The sequence below is a fragment of the Corvus brachyrhynchos genome, unplaced genomic scaffold (genome assembly GCF_000691975.1).
Source record: "Corvus brachyrhynchos isolate BGI_N302 unplaced genomic scaffold, ASM69197v1 scaffold71, whole genome shotgun sequence".
NCBI classification, from domain to species: Eukaryota; Metazoa; Chordata; class Aves; order Passeriformes; family Corvidae; genus Corvus; species Corvus brachyrhynchos.
This window is the reverse complement of record NW_008237609.1, coordinates 5,266,740-5,290,626: the sequence shown is the minus strand read 5'-3', so window position 1 is coordinate 5,290,626 and position 23,887 is coordinate 5,266,740.

Sequence of the window (23,887 nt, the reverse complement as noted above, 5' to 3'; positions counted from 1 at the left end):
TATCTACCCCAAAATTCTCCTGGCTAACAGCTGTAGAGTCACTTTATTCAATGTTTAGGTCAGATTCTGTAAGCATTAGTGCCTTAACAGTGTTGGGCTGAATTTCAAGTCAGATGAAACCAAATGTCTGTCCTAGCAAAGCATTAAATATATCACATCCTTTTTTTTTTTTTTTTTTGACAAAGAAATTAAACAGTGCCCTTCTGTCCTTTCCTGGTTTCTATTTTTCTTCCCCACTGTCTTTGATGAAATCCTGGTTTTAGTTTCTGTTGAAGCCTTAATCCTGTAAGCCATTCAGTCTATACATGATCCAGTAAATGTCCTCGAGCAATTGTTTGACTTAATTTAAATCATCGTGAGCTTAAAAATTAGATACTTGTATGCATGTTTTCTTGGTCTAATACTTAGCCCTTCAAAGGATCAACAAGATTTTGGTGCCACTAGACAGCTGTTACTCAGGAGTGGGACTTATCTTACTTTAAAAGGACATCTAAAATAGATCCCATGAACTTTGACGTGAAGCTCGGTATTTCCTCCTCTGAACATAAAGCTGGCTGGAGATGACTAGCTTGCACATCTCAAGACTCAGTTCAGATCCCCAAATACAGATGTCTAATGCAATTTGGGGTGCCATAAAGCTACTCTAGCTGGCCTCCAGATGCTGCTCCAGAACCACACGTGGCTTCCACAGATCCTCAGGTATATATATGTCAACTTTGGGGTCATTCTAGCTGTTTGTGGACAATTGAACTGGACTTCATCCTCTCACAAAGACAGTTCCCTCTGTACTGCAGAGAAGACTTTTAGTTTGAGAAGAAAGTCAACTGGCAAGTTTTAGATGCCTCTTTAGGCATATTTTGAAATAGGTTTAGATATCTGAGATAGGAACATCCCGGTGTTCCATTTTTTATTGCTTATAGAAGAAGATGGTTTCTCATGTAACCAGCTACCTCATAGGCATCTATTTTGGCATTGAGATGCTTAGACATGGATATCTAGTGTAACCTCAGATGTTCTAGAGAATTTTAGCTGACCTCTATCTGCCTCTCCAGAGATATAGTCACCCATAGATCCTGGGTCACATGTGCTAGTCCCTCACAGATAGCTCAGATTCCCTCCGAAGTAATCTCAAATGACAATGAACGCCTACATTTCAGTAACCACATTCCCTTCCAAAAGGCAGGTGGGAAGGAGTCTACCACAGTGCCAAAAAATGGGCAACAGCTGTCATGGTTTTCCCTTAGACTTCTCCATCCCCTTCTCCATCCCCTTCCCCTTCCCCTTCCCCTTCCCCTTCCCTTCCCCTCCCAGAGTAATTTGGAGTAAATTCTATACACAATCAAAGGTCTAGAGGAAAGATAAATATGTATTCCAAAATAAAAATAATAAAGGAGAATAAAAAATACCAGAGCATTAAAGAACTTCACAGACCACTACAGGGAAATCTCTGTACTTAAATGGGAAAAATGAATGAGTCTCAACCTAACAACATTTCACTTTCTGTGTACATGATGGCATCAGAGTAAAAAGAGAAAAGCTGTGTTGGGGTAAGAAAAAAGATCTTGTTATTTCCAGGAACTGATGAGCTGGATGGATTCTCTGAAGCAGAAGGAATTGCAGGTTGAGAATGCTGAAGAAATAATATGGAGAAATTCCAAAGGCTGAGGAGAAAGCTCAAGCTTAATTTATTCTTTGTTGCTGTTATTAGGGCACCTAGTGAAGTTCTAGGGAAGATAGGTTTCGAGATTCATGTGCAGACTCAAATGAGATTACACACAAGTTTCAGCTTGTCACTGTCTACTAGAATAAGAATAAGAATAATAAATCATTTGGCATTAAATGTTTTGTTTGCAGCCTACAACCAAAGTTTGTCGAGCTCTCTCCTATAATGTCAATAATCCCAATTAATGACCATGTTGCATGAATCTTTAAAATCCTTGTCTTTGATAATAAGTTGTTCAAAGATGCCCAGAATTTGCTTTAGAAGTTTTCCACAGCTTTCTTGAAATAGAAATAACTTGAATAAACAAAATCTAGATTACTAAATCATGTGATGAGTACCAAAGTTAAATTGTCAGCATATCCATCTTTTCATCAGCTCGAAATCAATAAACTGAAACAAAGTAAATATTAAATACCTTTTCCATTTTTTGGGGGGGGGAGGCATGTGGGGAATGAATAACATTTTTTATTTCTTTCTAAAACCAGTGTTTTCTTAAAAGAGTAGATGAATGGAATACTAATTATCGTTTTGGTCATTTTTTTTTTTCAGGAAATGCAGATCACCTTTAAAGAATGCTAGGAATTGATGGAATACTGCAATCTTTTTTATCACATTTTAAATTTGTTTTCTGGAGTATTCAGTTGTAGACTGACACCAAAAGCAGACTGTAACTTTAGAAATCAGTGATAAAATCTGATCATAGTAATATAGAATGTTACTCATACATAGAGATGAGTGTTATGTTTTCTTCTTTTCTCCCCTCTTTTTTCAGTAACATATTGAATGTCCGGTAAAAAAAGACATGTCTTTACTTATAAAATGTCAAGATTTTTGTATTTTTTTTTTTCTGAAAACGTTAGTTTCATTACAAGGATATGCAGTGCAATGTCAGAGCAAGTAATGTTTTCTGAATTCTAGTAATGCTTCTTTCTAAGTAGAATTTATCTTGGTAATAGTATCTTGAAGAGCTGAAAAAAATGATAAAATTAGATACATTTGTAATATTAACACTGTTATTAGCATTTGTCTTCTATTTTAATAAATCTGCTTAGAAATACTAAATACTTTAAAAGCATAGTGTGATAACACAAAATTTAGGTGTGGTGGGGTTTTTTTTGGTCTGCTTCCCTCCCTCCCCCTCAATGTTTGTAATTGAAGTGAGAAAAATTTTTGATTTGTGGGAAAGAGCAACCAACTTTGCCCTGGGAAAGGTTTTAAACTTCCTGAAAGCTTTTGTTTACTCCTTGAAGAAATTTTCCCTTTGTTAAAGGTTTACATTACAGAAGGAAATTCAATGATGTAATTGCTGTGCAAGAATCCCTCAATAGGTGGAATCATAGACAGATACATAGATAGATAAATGTGCAGATTCAGAAAAAAATGTTTGTAGACATACATATGAATACTATACTTATATATATTATACATTCCACACATATATGAAGAGAGGGTGTCAAAAGGATGGAACCAGGCTCTTCTCTGTGTTGATCCAGAGGCAATGGGCAGAAACTGAAGCACAGGAATTTCCACCTGAACATGAAGAAGTTCTTTACTATGCAGGTGACCATGCACTGAACAGCATGTCCAGAGAGGTTGTGGAGTCTCCTTCCCTGGAGAATTCAAGAACCATCTGGACACAATCCTGTGCTGTGTGCTGCTGTGTGCTCCAGGATAACTCTGCTTGAGCAGGGAGGTTGGACCAGATGACTCACTGTGATACTTTCCAACCTGACCCATTTTGTGATTTTTTTTTCTCCAAATATAAAATTATTTATACAAAAACACACAGTTTCTTGTGGTTTCTTGTGTGCTGGCTTATGCTACTAGTGGATTTTAAATGTGTAAACAAGACAACAAAAAATCTTTAGTGTAATTAATGAGATTAATGAAATGATCATTACGAATTAAGAAATGTCATGGAGAAAGAATTTAAATAAATTATCTTCACCTGTCCATGGAGTATCTGTGAAGATCAGTTTGGCTCAGCAGCAGACCATCTTATTTCAATACACTGATCTGGGTATTTTCTTCTCTCAGAGAATTCTTTCTTACAGAGAAAATAGTCATTTGCTTTATGATCAACTTAGGTTTGTAGGATAAGCTTTTTTCTCCTTCTCCTTGTACTAATTCAACATCATGCATAAGTTGCAAAGTCAGTTTTATGAACTGTCATAATATTTCATGATTGTCTTTTGCTATATAAATACTATACTATAAATGGTTTCACAATTAACACAAGTGTTTGTATACTAATTTGATTCCTGCCTGTGACAAGACTAGAAGTGTGAGAAAGAATTACAAACACTCCTGAAACAGCTACATATTCATGTAACAGTTTAGGCTTAAAGAATGGACAAAATCATAATTTATAACTACGTTTGAAAACTGTGATTTTGTGGAGAACTCAGCTGCCACCAAAACTAAAACAAATGTTGAATCTATTAACCTAAGGTAATGGACAGGATTACATTAGCATGTTTTAATGTGCATCCACTCACTTTTCAAAAAACCACACAAAAAATCTAAATAAAAGATTTTTTCTTCTTATAAAATTAAAATTTTAAATACAATTACATTTTTCAAATTTTTCAACCTTTTAGTAATATTATCACAGGCTTATGAGAGTATTTTATTCTTTGCATGAAAAGCAATAATATGGTAATTTACTTGTCCTTGCTTAGACCAAATATGGTGGGGTTTGTATAATAATTAGATTTCACATCACTGGAAATGGAAGAATAGAAGAGTCAGCAAATTTTGGCCTACCTTTCTTCATGTCTAACTTCTTTATGTTGATTTGAGCAAGCTTTGAGTCTGTCTCCTGAAACTTTATTATAGGATTTTCCCTCATGTATTCATATATTTCTTTTAAGTCAGCATTTCTTAACTTCCTGGAATATTCACAGTCTTTCCTAGGTGACTAGGAAGTTCCTGTAACTTTGAGGTTTTCAGAAACGTTAATAATCTTAAGTTTAGATCACAGAAATAAATTAATCCAACTCAAGTGGGTGACTAAGGTAGATGTGAGATTTAATTGCAAACCTTTTCAAATTATTTCAATTGTTTGTAGTTTGTTTATTGTTTCTCATAAAAAAGTAATCAAAATTTTGATTTTTTGTTCAAATTTAACAAATCATAGATGTAGGTCACTTTGTAGTAGAGTGGGCAAACTTCAGTAATTATAAATCAACTTCTGAAGATAATTATATTCCATTTTCTTCCAAAAAAACACCAACAGAATTTGTTCACCTCACAAAAGGAAAGGCCAGCTCAAAAGTTTTCAGACTTTCTTTGCAGAAACTTAAACCATTGGCTTGCTTTTTTCTTCAAGGAAGGACAGGATAATATTTCTGGAATCACGTAAATTGCTTGGATTACTAAATTCCTGTATCATACAGGTAATTTTTCTTGAGACAACAGTCACCAGCTTCCGAGTAATTTATATCTATTTGAACATCTTTAATTAAGCTCTTAGTGTTCACTCACAGCCAGGAAATGTGAGCTCTAGTAATGGAATACATGGAGATCATTGTATCCCATTTTTACCCACCCTGGCAGTAAAAATGGCTCTAGGTAGCAAACTATGTATTTGTATTTTGTAAAATAACAGGTGGTGCAAATATGAATGAGAAATCTTGGTTACTTTGTAGTTTGTTGCACTGCAGGACACTTAGAAGATTACATCAGATTTGTTGCGTTTCTTTTCCCCAAAGGGTTTCCAGCAACAGAATTGTAACTTTGTCCTTGCCAAGAAAAGTCAAACGGAATATAAAAAGGCAGCAGAGCATATACCTGAACAACTGCAAAGGAGAGAGACAGAACGGAAACTCACCTTGCAAGTGCCAAAGGCTTAGCAGCCTTCCTAGACTTAAAGAAGACTATGAGATAGGTAAAAGTCAACACACTCCCCTTCCCTGTTCACCTCCCTGAGGGAAGAAATCAACCCCAACAATCCATCACAGTAAGTGCTCAGAGGTAAGTAACTATTGCAAAGGTAGTAATCTTTTTCGACATTCATCTACAGAGTCTTTTGTAGTTAAGATGCTTTACAAGTCTTTATGTATCCCTCTGCTAATACTTACAGAACATGAGTTCTGGTCCAGCTAAAAAGATATTTCCATACATAGGTAAACAGAGATATAATTATAGATATTCAACATGTTTAATCTTTTGCATAAAGTATGTTTCCAAAACTAATCTATATTTCTATGACTTTCTTCTGAAATTGCAGAAGGATTTGAGGGCAATAGTGAGATCAATTTGAGCTGTGTTCCTGCATATTTTAAATCCTGGTCCCAAGTGCAATAATTATACAGTTTGCAAATAACTTTGCATTGGTATGTGAAGTGAGACATTGTTAAAGTCAAATAATTTTCTTTAACATTCTACAAGTTGATTGCATGTAACACTTTCTTGAGATTTTTCCTTTTCCAAATTGTTGTGCTGCAATCCAAATAAGGTTTTCCTTCCCCAAAGATATAATTATCACTTTCCAAGTGTCTGATCCAGCAGTTTCCCCATTCATTCATTTGCTTTTTCACTTTCTATTAACATCTCAGGGTTTTATTTCTAAGGCTAATAAACGTGAGTAGAAGCAGGAATCCAGATCTACAGAATTATTTGAGCACTAAAGTGGAAACTAAATGCCAAAACAGAAGTTAGTGTCAGTGTTGCAGTCATCTTTTAAGGATATCAGTTTACAGATAAGTAATTTATTTCAGAAAGTCTTGGGCACACACAAAAATTTCTAGGAGCTTTTTGCATTTGAACATATTTTTTTCCAGGAGTTACAAATTATATAAGCATACATAAAATACTCTAAGGAAAGGAAAAAATACTGGGATTTATATTAGACAGAAGTGTTTCAAACACATTCAAGTGTTTCAGAAAATCTCAGCTGTTAGCAAGATCAAAAAGATCATAAAGTTTGTTTTGGCTCCCAGTGGCACAGGGGTTGCAAATATGGTGTCTGTAGTGATTCAACACCTACAGTCTGAGGTACAGCGATAGCAAAGTAAGGCTACAAGGTGGGCAAAGCTAATACTGTTTCCAAACACAACAGCTTTGCCCAAAGTCACTTCATACTCTACAAATTGCATTTTTAAGTCAAGAATGCATTTCACCAGCGCGCACTTCAATACTACCTTGGAATTGGAAACAGGAAATCTTAATTAGCACAGAAGCCAAGCATCATTCCATCACATATTTCCACTGAATGTGTGATTTATTGCATATAGCTGGAAAGGTGAATGTGATTAATTAAATAGACTATGTACATCACTCAAGTATACATAATAAATTTAATTTATGCCTGTAAATAAGAAAGTTTTTCTATGACTGATGTGTACACAGATTTAAAAAGTAACATAATTTTGAAATTGCTAAATTTTCTGCTCAAATGACTGCATGCAAGCATGGTCTAATTTCTAACCCTTGGAATTTTATAAATGCCTTTAAAAACTTTTAAACCAATATGTTACCTCTGGGAAATGTTTAAGGCTTAATAACACTGTATTCAGCAAAATGCATGTTTCTATTTTAGGTCTCCTAATCCCCTCCTTGTCGTTATAGTCTCAAATTTCTTTGCATAGCATGTGTGCTTTAGCCATTAAAACAGATGAATATTGAAAAGATCAGTTTAGCCTTTCATATTATTGACTTTACTCATGTAAAATGAGCATGATATTGTTCTGTCATAGTAGAAATTTTGTTCAGTGATAGGAACAGAAAATACCAAAACACAGTATTTATTTTTAAATCTGAGGAGAACTCTAAATTGCTCAGATTACAGTTGTGTAAGCAGATTAATTCCCACTCATTGATAGTAATGACACAATATAAATGTGATAAGGAACAAAACTAAACCTTGAAAGAATCTCCTTTTTAGGCACAATCAGTAGAATCTAGTTTCATCATCTTAGACTGAGTCTTACTGCATCTAACCATAATTTCTATTCAAACTGTTACCTTGATTTAAATCTTTTGTTTTTAACAAATCTGTAAATCAGCTAATAAGAATTAGGATTATAGAAAGTATCACTATTTGATTATTATTCTGAGGAAAAAAACCCCTAGTATAATAATGGAAATAGGCAACATTTCCTTATGTTTCAGCATGAACAGATTACACAAAAACCCTTCTTGTTTTCTAAGAGTTTTCATAGCTTTATCTTTAAAGCACAACGGGTTTTTTTCAGTGCCATGTAGATATATAATAAATCATGCCCATTTGTCTCAGTGTCAGCTGATATACTAAATAATTAACACATTTGCCTTTCTTCCTTTGCATTCTTAACACCTTCCTTATTATCTCAGTTAATCTTTCATTTGGTGTTCATCAGTGAACCTGTAGTAGCAGGTTCCTCTTGAACCTTAAGAAGCCTTAGATGAACAGCCACACACATTTCAAGAGAAGCTATGCAGCTTTCAGCACATGATTAGTCTTTTAAACCCCATTGTAATTCTGGCAATGAGCACTTTGAACATTCTCTGTTATACAAATATTATTTAACTTTCTGGAAGCATAAAATTAATTTATACAATTATTATGGTAATTTATTAATATAACCATTGTATGTCATATGGCAGAATGTTAGAATGTGATTATAGACATAATGTTTTCCTCAGAAAATAAAATCTGATTAACTGTATCATCTAACAGTTAAAACAAAAAGAAAATTAAAAAAAAACCTTTTACCTAAATTCATTAGTATTTTCAAACCCAGTTCTGCAACACTTTACATGCACTCATATTATTCACCCTAGCAGAGGAAGACTATGAATAGCACCAAAAAAAGCCACAAATTAGTCCAAAAAACCTTAAGTTATGTATACCAAATATCCACTCTGGATTATATACAATTAAAACACAAGTTATTTCAGTAAAAATGACATGATCTTCTCCATTTAATTTAATAAAATAATAAAGATTCAATCATATTGAAATAATATGGCATTTTTCTGACATTCAAATCTGGCAAATTCATAGATGCAAGATGTGTGGTGGACCAGTCTGCCTTGTGGAAAGGTCAGCTTAATACAAAAGACCAAAGAAAAATACAAAAGCTATGAACCACGAAGCTGCCAAACTATTACATGTGCAGCATCTGACAAAACCTAACTAGATGTTTAAAGCTAGGCATAACTTTCCACTGAAGTGATAATAATTTAAGCTGAACATTTTTTAAACAATGAAGAAACATGCATATTTTTTATACATCAATGTCTTCATTTAGACTTTCTCTTTTGAATAAATTCCCTGGAATGTAGGCACTCTGACTGCAAAATTTACCAAGCCACAAGTGACAGTAATGTTGTTAAGCAATAGAGATAAAAATGCCATTATCTTCAGAGGAGATAGTGGTGAGGATCTGAATGATATCCTACACCTTTCTATTCTTAGGCTTGGCTGCTTTTGCTACATGAACATATCTTAGCAACAGTTTATACTCAGCAGAATTTATAATTACTATAACTGAGAAAGGCAATGAAGCATGCATTTTAATTGTGGGGAAATGTAACCCTTGAGAAAAATCATACATGAGAAAATGTAAGACAAATGGATTAATTTTAAAATGGTTAGTTGCATGTTTTGGTCGCACCCAGGAGACAGTGAACTTCCAAAACACAGAAATGAAAATTTGCATGAGGACAAAATCAAAACAATTGGTTAATACTAATTATTAATTGGTTAATACAGTAAATATGTTTGAAAATACAGGATAAGGGAGTCTGAAAGTGAAATATAGTTTATATAAATTAGAGAATGCAAAGGAGGCAGGCTACCAATATGAGTTGTAATGCTTTCTGTTGGGCATTAATTTTTACATTTATTTATTTATTTATTCATTTGTTCATTCATTTTATCTGCCTTTCATCTCATTTTCAATATTTAAAATTGAAGTCTAATAATTTATTTCATTATTTCAGAGTGCTGTGGTGATTAATAACTTATCACCTTTAGAACTGCATGACATTTACAGCCTAGAAATCTTGCACATTATGCTGACTGTTGGTTGCGGCATTTAAAGAGATATCATAAAAGATTTTTGGAACTTCTGCTTAATATTTATGTTGTGCATATACTTAGAACAGAGAGAAGCTGAGCAAGAAACCCAACCATAATGACTTCTTTTAGATCAAAGACAAGAAGTAGATGAGAGTGCAAAAATAAATATCTAATGCATATCTGGTTTTGCTACAGGAAATTAAAATAAAATTTGCATTCTTGAGTCCATGTACAGAAGGTCATGGTTGTAAGGTTGCTCATTTAGCATATAACTGCCTCTGAGAAGAGGGCAACTGCTTTAAGGGTATCTTCTTTTAAGGTAAAGTGCAGAATTTCATTTACAGAGGACTGACTTAATTTGAGCAAGCTCCCATTGACATGAACACACTACACAAGCAAACTATGAAAACTGAAAACATTGCCTGTTTACTCAGTCTGTTAGGCAGGATAATGGGATTTAAATATTGAACAAAATTAAAAGCTCAATTACAGACTTCAAGAGATATAGAAATCCTGACAATGGTGACTAGTCAGAGGGAAATGTTACTTTTACTTTTTCAATTGTATTATATTTTGGAAAAGGAAAAAAAAAAGAAAAAAAAGACAATTCTAGTAAACAGAAAGAAAACAGCAATGCCTATGGGCTTAATCTAGTCACCTCCATGAAAACATCAAGAGGAAGAAGATAGTTTTACTTCTGCCATATGACAGCAACTTTCACTGGCTCTAGAACAGCTAAATGAGGTTAAGCTGCAGTGTGTTTTATCTGCGTTACAATTAACCTCTCTGTTGTAGATGCAGAGCTTTGAGAGGCTTTTCTGATTTCTCTGCCAATAAAATCTGTAAAAGTAAGTAAGTAAGGTTATCACCAAACTATGTTATTGGCATCATTTTGTTATTAGAAAACTCTAGAATAAAAAACACCTAAGAAAAAAAGAAGTAAAAATACCCACTCTTTCATTATCAGAATTAAGTCGAAAAAGGAACAGAAAAGATGGTAAACTATAACCTCTGTGTCTTTTGCTTTAAAAAGAAAAAAAAAAAAATTCTCAGCAGGTTAACAAGCAGCCTTTTTGGTGTTCTTTGCAGCTAAAAGCAGATTTACCTCTTGGCTTGCTGAATACACTTTAACAGTGTTCTATTTGCACTTCAGGAGTAACTCCAGAAGCCCCAAAGGAAAAAAGACAAAGAACATTTCTAGCAGTTTTCAAAAGCAACAGCAAGAATTGAGCTATATGTGAGGCTTGGGATACTGTTAAAAGGGGTGAAAAGGGAAATTGGGGAAGAGGGCAGTAACTGGAGAGCAGAAGGTTAGAGGCTGGCTGCTCATTTGGGGGATTTGTATTGAGAAAGAGATCAGGCTTGTTTAGCTGGTTGACTGATTTCTTCTGGGAGATGTGATTTTCTGCCTGTACTGGGTAGAAGGAAAGGCAAAATCAGGAATAATTATTTTTGGCAGTGTTAGGTAATTCCCAGTCCCAGCCATCTTAATTTGGTCACCAGCTGTTACTGCTGAAAAGTATTTTGTGTTACACAGTATTAATTCTCCATTTGTGTTCGTCTTCCTGATTGCTATTGCTTTCACTGTTTCATTTATTCTAAATTTCTTGGGGTTTTTTAGAAATCGTGCTTTGCAACTACCGCTGCAGTTCTCAAATATTTACAGCCCTTAATTTATTGATATGTTTACTCACAGCTATAACTCCTTCTGAATATATTTTTGGTCTGAAAAAAAATGGTCTTTTTCAGTTCATATAATTAATGTGTTGCATGTTGGGCATATTGCCTGAAGTTCACCCTGCTGCTGAAAGCCAGTCTAAAGTACCTGAATAGGGAAAATCAGCAAGTAAGGTTAAAAAATTTATGGAGTCCCTAATAATGTGGTCACACATTATCTGGGAAACTTGCAAGAAAACTCAGAGACATAAAACAGTGCAAATCTCCATTAAAAAAAGAAATTGTCCACTTTTTTAAGACGTTTTATGTCCCGAAAGGTCTGACAGCCCAGTGGCTAAGATCATGTGATAAAGTAAGAGAGAAACTAAGACTCTACCAGACCAGGGCTAAACTATTCTCTTTATTTTAAGTACATATTCGTGTTTGGCCCTCAATTATCCATATTTTCCATGTACTGGTTTGATTTCTGACTGAACTTGGCACACGTGTCCTGTTTCTCCAATTGGGAAAATTATTTTGGAGGTGAGCAGTACAGAGCAACTGAGACTGGCTTGCCAAAAGTACGCTCAGCTGGTTTTTCCAAGGGTTTCTCAGTAAAAGTCTTCCTATATACTCAAATCCAGTTTTTAGCCAATTTAATAATGGAAAGATGCTTTGAATCTTTGAGTCAAAATATCTGACACCAGACTGATACCTAAGGGCTGGAGGGGGCACTCCGGTACCAGAAAACCACCTAGTTTAGCCCTGAGGAGAAAAAACCCAAACACACAGCAAGGCAGGGCATCTTCTGGAACACCTTTCAGATTGTTACAGAACAGTTTGCTGATTCAAGGTTAAAATACAGGTATAGCTGGGTGTATCTGATTTTTGACATTACTAGTGAAAGATTGCAGTGTTGGATGAGCTTTTAGGGTACAGTCACTGGCACTTGCCTGTTGTTTCTTTGGCCCCCGTGCTTTCAGCTTGTAACATTCCCCCAGAGATCAAGTGGCTATTGACAATCTGTTGTAGTTGAAATCCTGAGAATATCATATGGAGTGAAGGTTTAACACCATTTGGCTGCACTCAAACCATGCCCCTAGCAAGCAATAGCTCATTTTTTTTCAACTGAGGCTGTCAAACTGTACAATTTTCAAACTTTATCTGGGAGCCAACAAGAAGAAAACCGTCTGACATAAAACACAGCAAAAGACCCCTAAATGGAATGAAGACTGAGGATAAAAGACTCCTACCATGAAAACTGGACTAGTCTTAGTGAGAACCTTGGGAAACTGTCCTTTTGTCATAATCCCTCATTCCCTCCCTTAGTTCTTCCTGTAGAAGGTGTGAACTCCAAAGCAGCAAGACAAAGCAAGGAATGGTTTCCAAAGGTGGTCAGAAATGTACTATTGCAACTGATGGTGTTTAAAGTGAGGAAGTGAATGTGTCAGGTACTGCTTCTTTAATTCTAGGGGGTGTTTAGCATTCCTGATATCTGAACTGGCAGACCAAATCAGACATGATTTCCTTCCATTCCTTGTGAAGGACGCCTAAGGCAGATCTTCCTGTCATCCAAGAATGTAAACTACAGAAGAATCCAACAGCGATACACTATCTTTATTCAGCTTCTCCCTAAGAAGCAGGGGTATGATATGGGGTTTAAAGAGACGAAGTGCTGGGTCCTGCACTTTGGCCACAATAACCCCACACAGCACTACAGCCTGGGGACAGAGTGGCTGGACAGTGGCAAGGCATAAAGGGACCTAGGGGTACTGATTGACTGCAGGCTGAACATGAGTCAGCGTGTGTCCACATGGTCAAGAAGTCCATTGGCAAGCAGGACTGTACCAGGAATAGTGTGGCCAGCAGGACTAGATTCTTCCCCTATACTTGGGATTTGTGAGGCCCCACCTTGAGTACCATGTCCAGTTCTAGGCCTCCCAGTTTAGGAAAGATGTTGAGATGCTGCAGCATGTCCAGGCAAGGGAAACAATGCTGGTGAAGAGTCTGGAACACAAATTCTATGAGAAGCAGATGAGGGATCTGGGGTTGTTTGGCCTGGTGAGGAGGAGGCTTGGGATCTCTCTCTACAACTCCCTGAAAGGAGGTTGTAGCCAAGTGGGGGTCAGTCTCTTCTCCCAGGTAACCAGTGACAGGTGAGAGGAGATAGTCTCAAGCCGTGCCGGGGGAGGTTTAGGTTGGACATTAGGAAGAAGTTCTTCAAAGAAAGGGTGATTTGTCTTGGAATGGGAGGAGTCACCATCCCTGGAGGTGTTTAAGAAAAGACTGGATGTGGCACTCAGTGCCAGGGTGTAGTTGGCAAGGTGGTGTTAGGCCACAGGTTGGACTCAATGACCTCAAAGGTCTTTTTCAACCTAGTTGATTCTGTTATTCTTTGATTCTGTAATATTATCTTTTAATACTGCTTCATGCTTCATTAATTCCTTCATGAGAAAAATGGAAAAACATAAGGAATCAATGACAGTTTGGCCTTGAGTATCTGAAGGAGAAGAGTCCTTAGGAAACAGACCATCTCTGTTTCAAAATTGAATGGACAAATAGGATCTACACAGTCCCACAAAAATATTATTCTATGGGTGGAGCAAAACAAAAAGATCCCTATGTAGGGTTGCATGTAAATACCTTTAGTCGAGGAGGCTTTCATGTTAACAACTTTGGTAGATGGGATCTGCCTCCCTCCACTTCCCTTCAAAAACACAGTTATCCATTTCTGTTGTCCACTCACAATAAATTAAATAAATTGTATTGGGAGTTCTGCCTCAATACATGCAATTTAAGCACATACTAAGTGCTTATGTTGTTGTTCTAAATTACCTTTGCACAAGGCTTATTTTGGGATGTGTAAGAGACGAATCAGAGGAAGGCAAGGGGACATATCTACGGCATTTGGGGAGAAACGAGCATGAGGAAATGGAGGGATAAGGTAATATAGGGGGACAGTTATCTGTAAACAATTGGCTGGTGGGTAAAACTGGATATGCCTGCACCTGATCAGCACAAGTTACTGTACCCGTTGCCGTGGGGATTCTTGCAACACGTGTATCAGACAACAAGGCCCGTGGAAAGAATATATATGGACCGATTCTGGTAGATATTTTCAGAGATGTTTATTTTTCCAGCTGCCTGGTCAGCGACTTGCCCGAGAATTGAACAATCACGGGGTCCTTCCCAGGCAGGGGAACACAAAACAACCAATGGAGGACGAGGTTGACCAGGGAGTAAGGAAACCCTGTAGGCCCTGCCTCTACCCTGGGGCCCCTCTCCCAGGACCACATGGCAGGGGGGAGGAACCCCAACATGTATCCTCTTATTAAAATAAATTTCTAATTATTTTCCTGGGTGGGGAGCCCTCTGTTTGGTGAGCATGTGCATGTATGGGGGTTTCAGTGCCAGCAGCTGGAGTCAGACCTGGGTGCAGAGCCATGTGCTAGTGGTGTCAGTGACTGGAGCAGGAGGGGTTGTGGAAGTGAGGGTGAGTGCTAGTGAAAGGCAAACCAGATTGCCAGAAAGTAGATATACTGAACTGGGAGATAGGGAGGAGGAAGTGGGTCTCTGAAGGTGAGGCCATGGAAAGAGATGGTTATTAGAGGGACCATGGAGTCTTGGGCAGTCACTGGAGTGATTATGGGTCTGGGAGTCTCAAGGAACAAGAATTCCTGCTGTGTGCATGCAAGTTAAAGCAATCAGCCTGTGTGATGTGAGCAACAAAGCCATTGCTGGTTTAGAAGAACCATCTAAATTAAACAACAATAAATAGCAAAAAGAGAAACCCTCTTGGGAGAAATAGTGATATACAGAGGGCTGACACTGTGGAGGAGTCAGGCCTGCAGTGGAATCACTGCCTGTGGGTCTGTGCTGTGTGCCAGTATTAGGGCACTGGGTGGGTTGGAATTGGTATCTCTGGTGAGGGAACATTTAGACAGGACTTTGGAAGAGAACTCCACTGCTGTGAGAGTATCGTGTTCAGAATGTGCAAGTATGACCTAAAATAGAACTTTAAGAATAGAAATTGCTTACCCCTTCTTACACTCATCATGACCGAGAAATGAATTTAAAACACAGAGGAAATTAGTTCAGCATATGAACAAAGAAATATTTCTCTGCTCAAAGAGAGAGAAATATGTTAGTAAGTCTGACTATGCTGCTAAAAATATTTTAAGCAACGTCTATCAACAAATTCCCAGCCTGTATCACAGGAAGTTTGTATTTCACTTTGTCTTCCTCTGTGACAAGACCAATGCAGATTAAGTATACTCTTCTCTCTCTTTAATGTTTGAATCTGAGTGCTGACACACATAAAGATAGCAGTTTGATTGCTTTTTAGATATTTTTCTGCTGTCAGACCCTGGGGTACTGAGATGCTGATTTGATTTTACAATCAAAGTCTTTGGATATGTTGAACAAATCAACTCCTAGAGTACAGTGTACAGCTATAGTTTTGAATATGACATTGGGAAAGAAAAATGAAGAAAAAAGTTTAACTTAAAGTCTTGTTCCTGTAGTTGTTTATGCACAGTGATTCTAACTGCATTACAACCATGTGTTTTTTGCCAAATATTGACTTCCAGTTAAGACGCATTAATTATCAGATGAACATTAATTTAAAAAAATCCTGTTATGCAATGGATGTACTGCAATTGCTGCAGTCTTAATCAGCTAAAATTCTTTTCCTTACACAGTAACTTAAACACTCTGAAACTGCAGCGAAAGTACAGTGACACCAAAAACACATTATGATTTTGAAACCTGTCACCATTCCACATTCTTGGTAGAGAAGGAATAATGTTCCTCTGTGTGGAACATCTGTGTCCAACCTTCTATTTTTGGTTTTTAAGAGCATTACAAAGCCTTTTGCCATAAGTTTATGTTTTGTATAGAAAAAGTAAAGATCCTTTGATAATCCATTCCATATACTGCAGTAAAAGTATAAGTGTCACCCAAATGTTTTTGAGACACAGTGAGTACAGGGTAGACCTGAGACAAGTTGCATTTATGAGATGAGACAAAAAATTCTCAGAAATTATATCTTGCACTTGCTAGTTTCCAGTGTGGATATGATAGTTAAATGCAAGTAGCAAATAACCGTCCCTGAAACTAAACTGGAAACTGAATACCACTGTGCTTATTGGGGCACGCACCCACCATGGACAAGATTTCAAAGTGTGTTGACTTACAAATGAGCTGTTCCAACACAGTGCATTGGTCTAGCATGAAGAACAATCATTTAATCAGAGCATATACCTATCAGTTTGGGTGCAACACATATTATTCAAACATTCCTGTTAATTGACAGACAGTTTAATAATTTTAATTTGAAGTCTCCCTTGGTGGTAGATGAAATTAAGGATGAAATTAAAAAGTTATATTGAGTTGAATGATAAACCAGACTTTACCACCCATGAGCGCCCACAATGGGAATTTTCTAAAGGGATTATTAGGGGAAGGTTAATTAGCATTACATCTGGGAAATGGTAACAGATGAGCTAAGGCAAACCTACATAAAATATTGAAGCAATTAGAGAAAAAGCTCTAACAAAAAACCCCCCAAAACACAAAACGATAGATTTAGTAAGTAGGTAACATAGATAGAAAGTCATTTATATTACTGTCCTATTACATGAAAAGGATGTGGTTTTTACATACTTCAAGTAAATACAATTTTGAGTTAGGGACTTTAGGAGAAAAAAAAAAGCCATTTATGCATATATTTCCAAGTGGAAACCATGGAATTAAGCTATTGTGAAGTATCCAAGAGGGAGGCCCCACAGCCAATCCTCAGAGTTATAATTTTAAAAAATGAGCTTAATTTCTTCAATAAGTCTTAATATGTAATTATCAGAGCTTCATAAAACTAGATGCATTAGTCATCTGCTTAAAATTAGAATTACCAGCAGAGACGTTAAAATTTAAGTGTTGAAACAGTGCATTTGAAAGATATATGATTACATAAGAAAATAAGTCCTCATTTTCCTTTCATTTAAAAAAAAAATACATTTTTAGAGTCAAGATCTCATCCACTAAATAGGACCCAATCTACTCCTAGCAGATTGCTAAGATTAAAAGCAGTACAGCATAAATGTCTTAATAAGATTACTCAGAAGGCTATCACAGAACAGAGCATGGCAGATCACCTAATGAGTAACCAAGGCAACTAGAATGTTACCCAATTCATTATAGATGAAACATCCTTTTAAAATATTTAGTAACAGGCTATCACAGCTCTTTTTTTCCCTCCCTCTTCAGATCAAGCTATGAAACTCGGGCTCCAAACATCTTTTGCAAAGTTCAAGGACCAAATAAAGATGCCTTGTCCTGAGTGCAGGGAATACTACCTATTCCCCGCTGTAAACTCTTCTGAACCTTGCCCATAGGCTCAGGTGCAGTACATGGCCTCCACTCTTATAGGACAGACAGAATCAACTGAAGTAGCAAACTCCCTAAAATAAATACATACAACAAGGTCTTCAAACAGGAACATCTGTTCCAAGCTCTGTGGGAAAACAGCCAAGAGGCAAAGACATATCCAAGAGAATAAGTGCTGAAAGTAGTCTGTCAGTGTCAATTTTTTTAAGAAGCAGGGTTGTCCCTTTCTTGCTGGTCTGTTCCTGAAGAACAGAATAACATTATGATTTATGATTATTTTAAAATAAATGTAAGGAAAACAAAAAAAGACGGGACAAAAAAAAAAGGAACTATTAAATGAATGGGGGCCTTCTACGTTGTAAACTAGTTTGAATGTTTTTTAGAACTTTGGTAAACAAAATAATTTGTAGGTTTCTAGGAATAATTTAAAATTCCGAAATTCCATTGTACTATACACCCTCCCTTTTTTTTTAAATACTAGTTCCAAGTAGAGCTCTATGAAAGTCATATTTGAAGCAGTCTGCCCAAAACTCTAAAGAACAAATTAACTTCCACAATTCATTACTGTCTTGGCCTTTGTTGATTTAGGAGTTTTTCCCTTTCTCTATACATTCTTTTTCTTATTATGTATTTAGAATATGTCTAAAGTGGTGACAGACCTTGTTGTGGCCGCCAAGTGATATTAAAAGTCAGCTAACTAACACGGAGGAAGGCTTACCAACACTAAACCAAGCTTCTATTGGTTTAGGGTCTACCTGGAAAACAACAAAAGGTAGGTGTTTCAGGAATTTGCATGTATGATACCTCTTTGTATAACTGATGTTGGAAAAACAACTCAAAGCTCAATGCTAAAGGAATGAGAAACAGTTGGTTTTTCATATCCTGTGCAAGTGATGTTTTTACATTTGGAGAGTTCAGACATTCTACTCTCAAGAGATGGAGAGAAGCCAATTTCTCATCCCTGAAACTCCATCACCAATAAATCAAGATTACAGTAAGAGAGTACATCTACATGTGTATGCCCTCTGTGTTTATCAATCTCAGTACCAGAGAGTCAGTGAGAATGTATATAGCTGCTCTTGTATTAAGTTATTAAAATGGATATTAAATCTTTTTCTTGCAGGTGATGTTTGGAGTGAACACTGATTTGTTTCTAGAAAAGAGTTAATAGAGCATTTAATTTAGAAATTATTATTTTAGGCATTAGAATTCTGACCCCCAGGTCCCTTTCCACAGTGCTACTTTCCAGTATCTCATTCCCCAGTCTGTCCATACAACCAGAGTTGCACCATCCCAGGTGCAGAATCTGGCGCTTCCCCTTGATGAACTTCATATGGTTGGGGATCACCCAGCCCTGCAATTTGTCGAGGTCTTTCTTCAGGGCCTCTCTGCCCTTGAGGGAGTCAAGAGCTCCTCCCAGTTTTGCATTGTCTGTGAACTTGCTTAGTACGCTTAAGCTGGAGCCCTGGAGAACCCACAAGTGACAGGTCACCAGTCTGATGTCACCCCATTCACAACAACCCTTTGTGCCCAACCCATGAGCCAGTTGCTCACCCACCACATGACGTGTTTATCCAGCTAATGCTGGACATTTTGTCCAGAAGGATCCTGTGAAAGACAGTATTGAAAGCTATGCTGAAATCCAAAAAGATTGAATCAAGTGGGTGGGTTACCTTCTCATAACAGGAAATTTGGTTTGATAAGCAGGACTTTCTTCTCATGAAGTCATGCTGATTGTGACTGATGACTGTGCTAATGCAGTACATGCCATTGCTCATAGCACATCACACGAGGCCCCTAAAGGCAAAGAGACTACTAAAGATATGAGCTTTATTAATTTTATTTATTTACTTCCAGTATGGCATCCTGAAAGCTAAAAATCCTAGACATTATATTTGTTATATAAGCTTAGCCCATCTTGTCTATGAAAAGCCTCAGCGTACCTGATTTTCCACTGTATAATTCATCTTCTGAACTATTCTACATCTGTACAGCAATATATATATGCCATTTATTTCAATCAAGTGTATGTGGCTTATTGTATTCTACTGATTGAGACTAAATTACTTAGGAGTTACTATAATGGAGTTAAAATTAGTTGGGTGTGACAAATTCCCAATTTCCAACATTTTCTTTTTCTCTTAAACTTACTGCATCAGCTAGTCAAAAGGGAGATGACAGAAGTTTGAAAGCATGTTCACTATGAAAATGAGGCATTTTAGTTGCAGGGAATCCCTCCCTTTGAAGTTCTGAACTTTACAATAGGAGGAACTGAAAGCAGTCATTTTTAATGAAACCATAATCTCCTCCCTTTAGCATTTAGGCTCAGTGATCAGAGCACTTAGCTAGAAGGGAGACCTTCTGCTGCTTTTATTCACTACCTAAAGGGAATTAAACTACAGATATGAGACAGACTAATTTCAGTGTATTGTACAAGGATTTGATTTGTTCACTACCAGTTTTCTTGAAAAGGACTGTGATGAGGTAGCCAAGTAGAACAGGGAATGCCTGCTGTGCCCCAGCTGCTGCAGTCTGCTGGGACTTTCTAGAGAAGGGAAAACTGGTTGCTTTTGCAAACACAGCTGAAAATGGCCATCTGGGGAAAAAAGAGTGGAGTAACAACTGGGAACAGTATGGGAATGAGAAAAACACAGAGTATATAACTAGCAGTAGAAATGAACAATGGAACGCTCCTGAGAGGTAAGGAGCATTTGCCTGGAACAGAGAACTGACTCAAAGCTGAGCTCCTGAAGCGCCAGCAGAGGGATCAACAGAGACTTTGGTTTGGCCAAGGAAGGTATTTAAATCTCCATCTGTAAAAAAAGACTGAGAGAAAGCGTTTATGGCTGCTTAATGTTTCTACCACAGAGATGCTGGAAGTTGTTACTGAGTGCATTCTGATGAGATTTCAAAGTCTTTTTCTAACATCCAGAGTAAAGATCTTTGCTTTTCCCCATCAGAATCCATATCTAAGTTCTTAAACCTACATCAGATAATATGCCGTAGCTATGCTCCTTTAAAAGCTTTGCTGATAAATGTATTAATCTCAAACCACTCCTTCTATAGGTACTTAGAGATTGTTTGATTTCATTGTATTCAATCACTGAATTTGTGGTGTCTTGATGCTCTATAAAGAGGTTTGTGCTGTGAATCTAAGAGACTTTTACCCCACTTTTGTTTTCCAGATTTAAGGTGGCTTTTTCCTTTTGTTTAATTGCAGTTTTTTTAAAGAATATTCAGTATTGAAAGACTCTCTAAGTTCTTAAATTATTTGTAAAAGCATCCCTTTTTAACTTTGACAATGTAGACAAACTATGGACAAACTATAAACAAACTGTAAAGAGGACTGACTGAGGTATGAAAAATATGACTTTATTTTCTACTCGCATATCCTTGTTTTATGTTATTTTTTAAGAACAGATAACTTTCTGATGAGTCATATACACTATAACACGCTGATACCTAGTTTTGACCTAGCACAAGACAGTTCAAACTTAATTAATTTCTTATTTATTAATTTCTCCTTGCAAATGCTTAAGCCTTGCTTATAAATGTTTTCTGTAACTACCTTTGTAGAGAATGTAGGGAATTTTTTGTAATATAGAGAAAAGAGTGGAAAAACTGGACCTTATTTTGCTTTCTTTGTAAAAATATTAGGCTTGCTTCACGGTTGAAAGACAACCATTACTGACATTGTTTTTTATTTAATATTTATCTTCAGCTCATTTTATTTAATATTTCTCTTCAGTTCTGAAAGGGAAAAAAGAAAAAATCAGTCCCTGAGGAACAAATACCTTTTATTTCCCCACCCCAGCCCTCATCCTGAGTAGTCCACACCAAAATGATGTCTGAAATTCTACCATTCACCTATAGCAATTTCTTATTTTCAACCCAACTATTCCATTCATCCATCTATTAACCATGGTGGATAAGAGGAACGCTGTTTGTTGCGTGCCTAGGCCTTAGCATGGTCTTTGACACACTCTCCCATAGTCTTTTCATCAAATTGATGAGATATGGGCTGGATATATGGGTGGTAAAATGATTGACAAACACTGTCAAACAAACAAAGATCATGTTCAAACCATAAAGCAGGCAAGTATGATTCTTCTTTTTTATTCACTCTATCATCCTCTCTTTGCAGCAAGTTCAATATAATTTCAATAAAACCTCAATATGCCTTTTGTGGGGCTGTCAATTCAGTGGACTATGGAAAGGCTGTTGAAACTTACTGTTGTCCACTCTTATCTACAGTCTCAAATATCTATTACACTTATCAGAGTAGTAGAAAACCTTTATTTCATTATCCAACAGCTTTTATACTATTTCATTAAGTGAAACTGCATAGCAGAATGTTCTGTATAAATAACAAAAGTTAAGCAATCTGCTTCCTCTCTTGCAATTTTAATTAGACCTAATCAAAACAAGTCATTTTGCATGATAAACTGAACAAATGATGGGAAAACAAATTACAGTGATTGCTGATAAAATACCTTCATTATTATCAACTACTTCACTTTGATAGTATACCCATGAATATGCAATTGACTGTTCTAAACCGTTTTGGAGAGTTCATTATTATTTTGTCTAGTGAGCGTTATTTTGTGCTAGTACTTGAGTGTGGGTCTATTTTCTACACACAAAGAAATACATTAGATTTGTCATTTATATTACATCATCTACAAAACCTAAGCAGCTCAATAAGTTTTAATAATCCACTTCAGTGTTTTAAAATGGCTGTGATTTTATGTGTTCTTGTATTTTAATTAACTAGATTCAGTAATAGAAGTTCAAATTGTCCTATTTTCAGACTTAATTAGGTTTAAAATTTTATCCCCAAAAGTTTTCCGTTTGTGAACATCACAAATTTCACTCCTTAGATATTATCCCTGAGTAGGTAGGTAAATATAATGAAATATGTTGTCAAGTTAGTTCAGAAGTGTGTCTTACCTTTTATGTATTAAAAGGTTATAATTCATGATAAATCACTTTCATTTCATCTCCAAAATAAGAAGACTTTTGAATGAGCAAAATAGATGGAAGAAGAAAGATATATTTTTGTCCTGGAATCTGGTAAGTACAGCTGTGTTGGCAGTTGTATTCAGCTCAAAAAACATAATAGATTCCTATGGGCTGAATTTAAAACTGTTCAGAGATCTTAACTAATCCTTTTTAAATTAGCTTTGAGAGATGTAAAGGAAGAGGGGGGAAAGTACCACCGAAATTATCAACACCTCGACTTTAGGACTTCTAAAGTCCTAACCATGTGTTGGCTTCTTTCAAAGTTGGGTGGTATAAGAAGCTGAAACTTGTAGGTCTGAGAACACTTTTCTCTTTGAATTTTGCCTTACTTTGTAGTGCTTGATTTATTTAATTAATAATGTAAAAACATGAGAACAAAGGGTGCCAAGAACAGTGATTAAAATAATACTACCAGATTTAAATGAAACTTTGTTCTGGATTGATAGCCAGTGTTAAAATGCTTATTTGAATGCAGAAAGCATTAAGTAGCAGTAGTAGCTGTATATTCAAACACATTCATTTTTATTGAATCTCTTGCCCAGAAGATCTATGTTTTATTGGTTGAAGCTGTAGCTTACATTGTCAATGAAAAGTCAACTCTAAAAATCAGGTGCATTCAGAATTCTTTTTTCTGTTCATACAAGAAGTCAGTCCATCAAAGAGGGTTGTATTGGGACATTTATGAATGAGATATTAAATCTATACACTACCTTTCTCTCCTGTAAAGTCAAAATCTTAATGTTTCCTGGCGGTGTAGTAAAATACCATTGTATTTTGAGAGCTTTTATAAAAGCAGCTTTAGTCAGTAAAATATGAAAATTAAAAAATAAAAAAGTCTTAATTTTAAAGTGAAAGCTTATATTATTACTTAAAGTTCAATAAGATAGGAATATAAAAACAATTCTTATTTAACCAGTATCACTTCATGAGTATTAGAATTCTTAGGAAAGATCATTATTGTTTAATTAAATCTACATGTCTACTCAGTCTTCTTAATTTTATGGCTTTTAACAAATAAGTCAAAAAGTCTGACTCTCAAATTGAGCAAAAGATTTTTTAACCCTCCCTGCATAACTCAATGAGAGTTGTGAAAT